Source organism: Onychostruthus taczanowskii, unplaced genomic scaffold (genome assembly GCF_017590055.1).
Source record: "Onychostruthus taczanowskii isolate IOZ18803 unplaced genomic scaffold, ASM1759005v1 scaffold3, whole genome shotgun sequence".
NCBI lineage: Eukaryota > Metazoa > Chordata > Aves > Passeriformes > Passeridae > Onychostruthus > Onychostruthus taczanowskii.
The window spans coordinates 1,507,238-1,519,294 of NW_024500349.1; the positions used below are offsets into that span (position 1 = coordinate 1,507,238).

A 12,057-nucleotide genomic window follows, 5' to 3' on the forward strand; every position below is an offset into this window, starting at 1 on the left:
TGGTAAGGAAATAAAAAGTCATTCTATACAGATACAGAGCCAGATCTTTAAAGAAAATATACTAATGTTTTTCTACAGTTGTAAAACCCCACCACCATTGCACAAATTGATTTTCTAACATTATAATCATTATGAACTGTAATCTGTGTCAATACTGATTTTCTTATTAGGACTTTGTTTCAAGGACAGTTCTGACTAATACAGACGTTCATGAAAAGAGCTAACTGTGCCTTTCCTGTTCACATCACCGACCATATCCTCTGCTGCAACTCCAGATCAATCAGATCAATGGCAGTGCCATGTACACGCAATAGAAGTCTATTGTTCACTCGATGCATGGGAAATTTGAATGTCAGCTCTCCCTTAGCATAACGAGAACTCTACTCATATTACTGCCTGGATGGGTGGATGACCAAGAGAGTAAAATTATCTGCTAAAAATTACATGGCATTTTCACCCATCATGAATTCCACTGCAGACATCAGCTTCCTCCTCAAAATGATAAAAGCCTGATAGTTAGCATGGGACATGGAGGATATTGCCAACAAAACACCACCTGCACATTAAGCACAATCTTGGCCCCAAATGCTTTGTTGTCTTTGCAAGCATTTTCCTTAAAGGAAAGAATAAAATCACATTTGGAATCAGACAAGGAAACCATTTAATGAAAAGGGCAGATATAAGAGCAGCTCAAACTGCAGCTCACACTGTCGCAGATTCTGCACTTCAGCAGAGCTGCCCATGCTGGCAAGGCACCCTTTCAAGGCCAGGGGACTCTGGTTCCATCCACAACAGCTGCCAGTAAATGGCATAGATACAAAGGACAGCTGCCAACCAATGGGACCACTGGATACACTGGCTGCATGTGGAGGACCACCATTTCTTTATTCCTCTATCACTCTCATCCTATCCATAATGGTTTTGCTATCAATTGGAGAAAATCAAAACTGTTAGAAAAAAAATTGCATTTGCTATCAGGAAAAGTAAGCAGTAGCACCTTAAACAACACTAATCTGTGTGATCAGCTGATATCAGTGAGCTATTTTTTACATGAGAAATGCCCAGAGGGAAAAAAAAAACAACCAACAAGCATTTTAATGGCAGAGCAGGTAATGTTTTGCCTACCAATCTGTTCAGGATTTCTATGTCTCTTTTAGATATGGCTGAAATCCCATTTGAAGTCATTTTCCTAATCTGTTGCACGCATTTGAATTCTGATTATGAAGTTACCCCTCAGAGCCCCTTGGACTAGATAGAGTTTTTGCATCCTTTTAGTTCTGCAGTTTGGCAACAGAGAGAGAGCTCCCATTTCCATGCAAAAAATATGCAAATGCATTTTAAGGCTACTGACAGAAACCCTGAGGGTTTGGCATCCCTTTCAAGCTGTTTGTCAGATATCAATGAATGGCTTTCTAAAAATTCATTCCCTTAATGTCAGGGAAGCTAACTAGCTTTTCTCCTGATTTGAGCATCAATGGTTTAGTGCCTGGCCCCTCTTTTACAAGGCTCCAGTCAGGGTGATCAAATCCTATTATAACTTTGCTCTATTTTTAACAAAATAGATCTTACATACAACAAAGACGATGTATTAAATTTCCTTCAAAGAATGTTGCCAGAGCTCAGTTATAGACTTTCATCCTGAATATATTATTGTCATGCCTGAGCCCCCCAGACAGCTTACCAACCTGCAGACTGGCTATTTACAATTTTAGCACAAACTGAACACCAAGGGTGTGTAACCACCTTTCTTAGATGCCAGCAAGCTCGTAGCAAGCAAGGAGGCAAATGTACTTATCACTCTGCTTGGCAGTAACCGTGGAGTTAACACTGTTCACTCCTGGGAGCAAATTTCTAATAAGTGCCATTCTGAGTGCCAAAAGGCATGCCACACCAAGAGAGATAAAGGCAAACAGTAAAAGAGATTTACTTTTAACATTCTCTGTGGTGCAGAATGACAGCCCAAGGCTTATGCACAACCTAATCTCCAGCCTGGGAGAATGCACTGGTCAGAGGAATCACTAAGGAGCACATTTTGTACTGAAGCAATTAAATCCCCTGTGTGGGAGAAGGAACACATAGGAACAAACACACTGAACACTGAGTAAGTGTAGAAATAATTATCATAGCAGGGCAGTAGCCTGGGGCTCCCCTGTTCAAGGGAGATGCATAATCTTAGATCTTAGACCAATTTTTATTTGTTTGGCCTAGTTTATTGTCATGGTTTTAAAAGGGGAGAGAGTCAGAAGAGCTGCAGAAGAGCTTACCACACATGCTAGCACAGGTTCTTGTTATCAGGATGCACAGAGCATCTGCCTGAACTCCCAATACTTGGAGAAAATTCTCCTTCCTTTGAGATACTGAAGAAAGAAATTGCCTCCTCATGGCCAGTTTATTGTCATGGTTTTGAAAGGGGAGAGAGTCCTCCCACTGCAGAAGAGCTTACCACACATGTTAGCACAGGTTATTGTTATCAGGATGCACAGAGCATCTGCCTGAACTCCCAATACTTGGAGAAAATTCTCCTTCCTTTGAGATACTGAAGAAAGAAATTGCCTCCTCATGGCATGCCTTTTGATAAAATGGAGCGCTCCATTTCAAGATGTCAGTTTTCCCCATGGCATTAAACATGCCTCAGAGTCCCCTCTTAGGCTTGGAAACACAGTTAATTCCACTTACACCCCAGAGCCAGCATGATGGCAGCTACCCAGGCCTGTGCATGTGCAGCACTGGCTCCCAGGGACTTCACCACCTTCTGGCTCAGCTCACAGCATCCTGGATGCCCACAGTGTACAGGCAGAGCTATCCCTACCATCAGTACAGGTAAAATCAAAAGAGTCTGGGTATCCTAGGACATGATTCCACTATTGCTAAAGCAGATGTTTAAAAGCAGCTAAGATCAAGCACGCCCCAAAGTCACCAATTCCTTTTCAATTATGAAAAAGATCCCGGGGTGATCTACATTAAATTCTAGAAATCTCCATTGTAAATGTCTCAGACAGGGTGAGAAGAATCCTGTCCTTCCAATGCTCCCAGCAGCTCCTTTTAGCTTGTCACTGTATGAAACAAGATATTTGAAAGACAATTTACATTAAACTTAAAATAATAATGATGTTTGCACAAACTTCTCTGCTGTACACAACATAGGCCAAACTACTCCACTAAGCTCATCCCACAGGTAGTAACATCTCACAACCATTTCATTTGTGGTAGCAGTAATAATGTAAATATACAAATAACAGCATTTCATCCTTGACTGGATTAAAAGCCATGCAAGTACTTTTAGAGGCGTAAGCCAGTTTTACTACAGCTTTATAAGCTACAAGGTCTTTATCAATGATCAATATCACAGTATTTGAGCAGATATTTTTTCAAAGCATTTGTATAAACACTTAACAGCAGAAACATCACAGGTACCTAAAAAGTTTTACTTGAATTTCAATACAAATAAGTTGATACTTGCTAGAGTAACAAAACCAGAACAGGTACAAAGAGTTGCAAGATGTGTACGTAGACTAAATATAGGGGGGAAAAAGCCCAAAATGTGCAATGTATAGCAAATAAAGTAAAAAGACAATTACAACAGTGCACTTTTTAAGTAGAAAAAATAAACAACATATAAGATCTCCCTTCTCTTCCAGCCTGCTCTTTGTGTTTGCTAGGATAGCATTTTGCCTGCATGCTTTTGCCAAGCTCATCTAAAAAGGAACCTAAGTTTCCAAACCTGGTAGCACATAAAAAAGCCTAGAGATTTTACTGCTTTTTGGTGTTTGCAGGATTTTTACATGCTGTTCATTCAGTAGGCTGCACTAGAGTAGAAATTTTACCCTTCATGAGCCTTGAGGTCTTTCCTGATTTGTGAGTTCCTGTGCTGTCTTTTTTCTTATTATCTCTGTTGCAATTACCAAGGGGGTTCATTAAATACTGTTACATATGGCATTAGTCATCCTATATAGCTAATTATAAATAATTGATTCATTAATGAACTTCTTTGAAATAAACAGGCAGCATCTAGCATTTAGAGACACTGTACATGTGTTATTCATATGCCTTCATAAATAGCCAGTTACTTGCATCCAAAACTGCAAAACATATTTGTGTGAAATGCAAAAGATGTTGCACAATGAAATATATTACTCAGTGGTTTTGGTTTTAAAGAATGTGTTTACAGAGTGGAAGTACTATTACTGTTGAAACTCTGACATATGAAGTGTTCCACAGGAAAAAAAAATGATTCATTTCTATGATGTACCGTATTTATCTCTACTTGGTACAAAATAGCATCTTTCCTACAGTTAGAAATATATTTTTACAATAGAAAAAAATTCCCATGAGATCTACCTATGACTTCCACAACTGTAAAGAGTGCATGCAAAGTATGAAACTGTACAAAGCAGATAAACAGCTTTGGTCTGCAAGAAACCAGAGGGAGTTGCTACCCTAGTATAAATGTATTCTAACACATCACATTCATTTGAAAATAATGTTTGAAACACACTTCAAATGGGCAAGAGGGGCTAGAAGCATTTGAACAGCAATTTTTAAATAAACATGAGTGCCTCTTTTCATCATGCATCAGAATTTGTACTTGACTTCAGTTGAATAACATAAATAATTTTGCTAAATGGGCATATCAATGTTTACAAAATCACAACAATGAGCAAATATTTGCAGCTGCAAAAATTCAGCATTTGCAGTATTTAAAGGAATTTCCTGTGTGTGATGAATTCAGGAAAACACTAAGTAAAATTGAAGAGACTAAGTATTTTTATTTCTACATAACCTTGAGGCAAAATAGTCAGGCTTTTTACACTGCATCTGTGTATTTATCTATAAATAAAATGGTTGTCAAGTGTTACATTTCAGGGACTGTACCATTTTTATCCTTCAGCCCCTGAACATTTCTAGCAGATGGGCAAAGGTCTTGTACTTTGTTCTGTAAAGGTTTACAAATCACAAGCATCCAGAGATTTGTTTCTGTGCTTCCTCCTGGTTGCTATGCAACAGGTCAGCACATCTCTAGCCTATTTATTTTGATGCTGACAGGGTATAAGATATGTACCCACAACTGCTCAGTTACACATCCCTTACAATCTATTACCATTTAATCTTTTCACTCTTGTTCTTCCATAACGGCCCTACTACAAAATTAACTCAGTTTCATCTGAATCATATGGTCTTCACAAAGTAGCATGTGAGCAGAACTCTACTACTGCCCATTCTTCCAGCAACAGGAGTAGTGCACACAAAGCAACACCTTCTTGTCATCCCTTTCCCTCCATGCCCCTTTAGTCACGTAAATTTACCATGATCTTTTCAATTCCAACATGATGCCTCAGGTTTTAGCTTTTACGTTTTTCGCATTCTGTGCTGCTTTTGTGTGTAGTTCTGAGCTTTGTGTTAGGGGATGGTAAGCTCTTGTCACAGAGTAGGTAGACAAAACAATTACTTCTCTAGCTGGGGACAAGGACAAATGATCCAATCTCAGGCCCAAGAGCATAAACAGTGACAGAATGAAGAAAGAACAAGAAGGATGGGATTTAATAAGCTAAAGCTATAATTAGACAATTAACTCCAATATGCTAACGGACCAGAACTTATAAAAGTGTGAGACCCTTGAGGGTCATCCATTTTGTGACCATTTTGGGTTCATCTTGACTGTAGCCCTGGCTGGGCTCTTGTACTGCCCAAGTGGATCTATTGAGGCCTCCTAATAAATACCTACTTTATTCTTTAACTCCATTTAGGCTCTGTTCTAGGTGAGCCTTCACGAGGCATCAAAGAAACCTAGTGCCATGGAAGAGCCATCAAGGTTCAAGGGAAGAAGCTGCTGGCAACAACTCACTGGAGATGAGTAAGAAACACACAACATTCCAGCAAGGAGCAGAATGAACTCAAGGACTCATACTGACATGACACTCTAGCAAAACTGCTGCATATCTTGCACCAAATATGCTCCCTTCATACTGAATTCCACAGAACCAACTGCATATATCACCTCAAAGAAAACTGAAATAGATCTTACAAATATCCTGGATTTTCTCTCAATAAGTGTTAATGAGCACAGGTATAACTGCACATTGGTCTCAGATGTGCTTCTGAGAGATGGTCCTCAATGATGCAGCAGCCAATACTGATTTGTACTTCCCGGGGATCTGACTGAGGAATTGTGCCCCAGCTACAAAGTGCAGATGTTTTTAACAAAGCAACCACTTGCATGCTTGACAACATTTAGATCTTGTAGAATAGAAGATTCCTAAGCATCCTTGGTCACTGCCCTCTCTATCAGCTTCTGTCTCTGTCATCTTTTACTGTTTGGCTGCAATAATACCCAGGATTCCATATGTAGCTCTGTGTATGGCTGGGAATGGACATAACAAAATTCCAACTTTTGTGACTCTACATTCCCCACACATTAACTGGTCTCTCTGGTCTCTCTCGTTGCACTATGTTATTTTCTGTGAATTTCCCAGCTTGCTCCAGAGAGGAATTGCAGGATGAACAGACCAAGAGCAGCCCGTTAGACTTAGGGGTGCTGGTGGGTCAGAGGCTGGACATGACCTGGCAATGTGCACTCGCAGCCCAGGAAGCCAAACCAAACTGGGCTTCACCAAAAGCAGTGAGGCCAGCAGGGCGAGAGAGGGGATTCTACCCCTCTGCTGTGCTCCAGTGAGACCCCACCTGCAGTGCTGCATCCAGCCCTGGGGCCCAGTAGGTTGGCTATTAGGAAGCACATGGACCTGCTGAAGTGAGTCCAGATGAGGCCCCAAGTTGATTAGAGAGATGGAGTGCATCTCCTGTGAAGAAAGGCTGAGAGATTTGGATTTGTTCAGCCTAGAAAAGAGTGGACTTTGGGGTGACCTAATTGTAGTTTTCCAGTACCTGAAAGGAGCCTACAAGAAAGAGACTTCTTATAACAGCTGGAAGTGACAGGACAAGGGGAAAGAGATGCAAACTGAAAAACAGTAGGTTTGGATTGGCTATTAGGAAAAAGCTTTTACTGTGAGGATGGTGAGGCAATGGAACAGGTTGCCCAGAGAAGCTGTGGATGCACCATGCCTGGAAGTGTTTAAATGACAGGCTGGATGGAGCTCTGAGTGAAAGGTGTCTCTATCCACTGAAGGGGCCCTTGAATTAGAAGATCTCAAAGGTCCCTTTCAACTCCAGACATTCTATGATTCTGTAACCTAGCAGGATAATTTAAATTTAAATGTTTTCTGACATTAAAAGACGCTCAAATGCAAGCTGTAAATTGGTAAGATTTTAGAGATGGATAATGTGAGAGAGGTAACAATCTAAACATCAAGCTGCAGGTCACTTATCTAAAAAAATAAAATATTATATTGTATTTCATGTCCTTGATTTCAATTTCTTTTGTGTGTATGTCTTATACAATGATCAGATGTCAATGACATCTTCTGCTATCATTGATTTGACCACTTCTTCAAAATCTATATAAAATATCTTGTTCATCTAACAGTACCAAAATGCCTCCCAGGGGTAAATTTAATGATTTACTAAAACCTAACATTGAATTTTACTTCAGGATGTCTGCTAGTCTCTCCTGAAGTGGAACAAAGACTCATTTTCTCCATCCTGAAAATATTTCAGACATTAAAACGTGTACTTTCATTCCATACTGGGGTGTAAAACTGACCCCTCTGACTTTTCCACCCTCCTCCTGAGATAACCCTAGTGGTACATGGCTGCAAAGTGCTTCTTAAAGCCATTTCCTCAAACATGAAAAATGCATGCTCTAGTGTCTGCTTCTTAACCCAGTTATGACAACTGCCAGAGAGACATCAAAGAACAAGCTATGCTGCTGCCACCACACAGGTTTTGCTGGAAGACTTACCCAGATACCATTTCTTTCTTATAACAAAATATGCTTTGCTTTGCTGCTGATGTCTGGAAGGATGTAACTAGGTTAAAAATATTACATATTTATTTCAGCTCTGAAGTCAAGACTTCAGATTTAGAAAGGATTTAGAAAGCAGGGAAGAGCCCTGGCTGTAAGAAATATACAGAAAGTTCTCAAAAAGTAGAATAAACAACACTACCATTGTCTTTGTACTTTCCAGGGCTTATCTGGCGGTAAGAACAAAGCAAGATGAATGCTCAGAGCCTGCTTTAGCCAAATATCCCTGTTGACTGACAGAAGAGAAAAAAGGTATGTCCAGGTAACAAGGCAAGATGAAAAATGCAGATGCCTAACAGCAAAATGTAAAGGATGTATTCAAAGAATTTGAATATGAGAGAGGATTAAGAATCAAGAAATCTATGCCTTCCATTTACCTTTTCTGTGGTTAAAGTGTTCCACCCAAATAGGAAAAACATGTTTTGGGGGCTGTTTGTTTGTTTGTTTGTGGTTTGTTTGGGTGGGGGGAGGTTTGGACATTTTTGTCTTGAGAAGACTGAAACTCACATTCCTAGGGTGGCTGTTGGCTAATGAGTGAGAAGGACTGGAGGAATGGAGATTGCATTCTTAATCATCAAAGCTATTTTCTATTAATTTCTTTTCTGCAAAGATTCATTGGACCAGAAGAAGCAGATGCGAGACAGTGAACATTAATCCCTAACAGAGGCCTCTGGGTTCCAGTCTTTGTTTCAGGGTTAGTTTATATTATACACAGTGACTGTTTAGTTTACAATACAATGCTGTATTTAGTATCTGGAGCCAAAGACTCCTTCCCGAGCATTTGAAGCTAGGTGATGAAGAGTCCTTTCTATTTCTCCCACATGCTCTGCTGCACTCAAAGAAACTTTAATACTTTAGACTTATGTGAAGCAGCTTCAGTGGGAAAGACTGGAAAAGTATGTACTGCAGAAGACATATAGATTGCTGGTCAGAGCACAGATGAAGGCAAATATCTCTTTAAGCAAAAGTAAAAATTACCTGAGACTCCTTTACTTTAGGTGAGTCCCATTAAAACCAGGAGCAGATGCTGTCAGCTGCAGCTCGGCATGGAGGGCACAGTCTGGCAGATGGGCTTGAGCAATGAGAAATGAACTAGATAGAGCAGCCTCAGAGAGATGGAGTGGACACACTGGCTGTTGAGTCTGGGGGCTCCAGGGTAGGAACACATCAGAAAAGGGCAAAAAAGTAAAAAAAAGTGAGTTTTTAGAGACTTCCTGTGCTTCAGGAGCCAGGTGAGAGCCAAGCTGATTTTTGAGGACAGCAATTTTAGTTTCTATTTCCATACCACTTTGTCAGTTTAGATGCAGCTGAGCTTCCCAGTCACCATAAGAACTTCCAGTTTGGGGAATTCCAAGTAGGCATCCCAGGTTTAAGACGTGGACATGCTCTGCACTTTAAGCACAGCCTCCGAGAAACGCAATGCTGGCTGCACATGAGCTCTTCTCTCCCACACACACACATATCTCTCAAATGCCCTGGCTTCCACTGAGAAGAAGCTTTGCAAAATGGGCTGACAGAGAAAAAGCAAAGAAGTCCCTGTCCTAAACTGTGGGGCAATCACATCCCTGAAGCACACTGCAGGACACATCCAGAAGCAAGACTTAGTGCATGGCCTGTTACACCAAGACCTTGGCTCCAGAATTTGAGACCAAGACATCAGTTAGAGACCACCAGTTCTCTTCAAATGTTGAAGGCAATATAGACAGTTTTGGAAACTATATCAAAGTTTACTAGCGTTTACTAGTGGCTGAGACCACTGAAGGTCCACAAGGTAGCTAGAGATGATCCATGTCTGGTTTTCAGCCACATCCAACTGTTAAAACTGTTAAACTACAGATCATTGCAGTATCAGAAAAGAGAACCAAAGAGAACCAAGGAGTACTTGGGTAATAGTTAAAGTTAATCCTTTAGCAAAAGTGGACGTTACATGATATGAGAAAGCACAGCAGTCTTATTGACAAAGATATATACAGACATACAAAGTACCTCAAGAAAAATAACACAAAAAATGGAGGTAACCAACTTTAATTACACTTACTCCTAACTTATCACTTGATTTAGTGAGATCAGAAACTTTCTTGGGAAAAAATTAAACTTAATTAAACTTTACTGAATGAACACTGAGGAGACATGATCTCCATTTAAAGACCTCAAAATCCACACTGGTATTAACTAATATTACTGCTACATTTTATTATAATTTTGTTCAAAAAGACTGATATGTTTGTCAGTGTGGAAGTCTAGAGTTTTTTATTTCCCTGTCCCTGCAGTCACTGATAAGTAAACAATAAAACTCTGCAAGTGTTATGTATATAAAGGCTGCTGTAAAAGGTGTGGACAGCACCAGTAGTAAGGCTGAAACACAGAATTTTTTCCATCTTAGCCCCTACCAAAGAGTACAACTTACTGTCATCTTTTGAGTTCTATGCTTTAAGCATATGGGAAAAATCTTAAGGCTCTATAATTTATAAGTATCAGACAAAGTACTGAATTTGCACAAGGTGTTTTTAAAACATTTTCAGAGGCCCTTAAAGGCTGAGAAACTAGGCTTTCCTGCATTTTCTTGCTATTCAGCTTTCTGTGAAAAAGAAAATATTGTGAGAAATAAAGGGACAGTTTTCCCACGGGCTCTTTCAGTACAAAGAGAGAATGGCAGCACTGTTTTTTTTTTATTTTGTCTCCAGTACAATACCCTCCTATCCCATCAGCACAATTTTTCTTGTATTATTATTACTGCTGTGGAGATAGTGAAAGGCAAGAATACAACATTCACAGGCTTTGCCAAGTGCAGCAGATTATGTACATGAATAGCTAACTGCACACTAGGGGGTATGATTTAGGTCAAATTTCTTGTTTCATTCCAAAAGGTTATAGATTTTTAAGCCATTCATTGTTTAATGCACAACACAGTTTACAGTCATAAGCACATATAACCTGAACCATCTTTTCTCTGGTTTTTGCAGGAGTAATTTGTGTTCCTAGGCAAAGAAGACGGGCAGAAGTTGATAGTCTGTAACAAAGTGCCATAAGCCTGTGACAAAGCTCTAGGAGCAGTTTGAGCTGAAAAGGACAAAGAATTAATTCATTTAGGGGCAATCTAAGATCAGAAATAAATCAGAATTATGATACAAACCACCTTCCAATTGCTTAAAATGTAACTAGAAACAAAATGATGAAAGAAACAACATCATATGACTGAACAGTAAGATTATTGAAAACGGCAAATCTTTTATATTACTTAAAGAGAAGATAAACATGTATTATGAAATAAGTCACACAAGTTTAGATAGTCCCCCAACTTTGTGCTGTGAGAAACTGAGAAGAAATTCTTTAAAAAGCTTGGTGTCAGTGGAATACTCTTTAAACCAGGACAGACAGGTTCAAATATAAGAAAACATTAGAAATAGTCTGGGTTGGTTTGTTGTTTTGGTTTTTTTTTGTTTGGTTGGGTTTTTTACCGGTAACACCGCTTTATTACATATTTTAATTTCAAGAAATATGTAATAGCAATCATTCGAAATGTCTTTGCCCCAATTACCAAGTGACCTGGTAACTACTCTGATCCTAGCAGTGGTGGCCTAATGTGCAAAACACGAAACAAGGGCATGCCTTGAATAGTAAGGATTTAATACGATTCTCTATGCCCTTTAAAAGCTAAGATCTGTTTTAATGGGTAAAAAATGGAAGGGGTGAATAGTTTAAGGCAAGAGAAATCCATATTTTCCCAGCATGTGGTCTAAGACATGCAATGATTGACTTTCAATACTCACACAGCATAGTTTAGTTTCAGTACTAACATAGCATAGCTTTTTCTCTCAAATTCAGCCTGAAAATATTAGAATCAAGGAAGGCTTGATATAAAGCATATAAATAGATAAGAAATAGATCCTCTATTATACTTATTTATATTTAATCATACTAGGCAGTTTTGTGTCTTTGCCTTACTGTAACTCCCCATTGTTTGAACACAAAACACACTGCATCTTTCTGCTGGGCTGAAGTGAAAAATTAATAACTGAGGAGCAGGATTTGGAATTATTTGTACCACATCCCAGCTGGAGGGAGAAAAGACCAAGGAACTAATATAATGTCTATGCTAGGGAGAGAAAACAAAGGGGAGGGGAAGCAAAGGCCAGCAAGAA

At 39.4% G+C, this 12,057-nt stretch overlaps 1 protein-coding gene across 8 annotated transcripts in view; it reads right to left on the reverse strand.

Annotated features, from left to right (window-relative positions):
* Positions 1-12,057, reverse strand: part of DYNC1I1 (dynein cytoplasmic 1 intermediate chain 1) — a 212,613-nt gene that overhangs the window by 168,767 nt on the left and 31,789 nt on the right. The gene's annotated exons all lie outside the window — the stretch shown is intronic.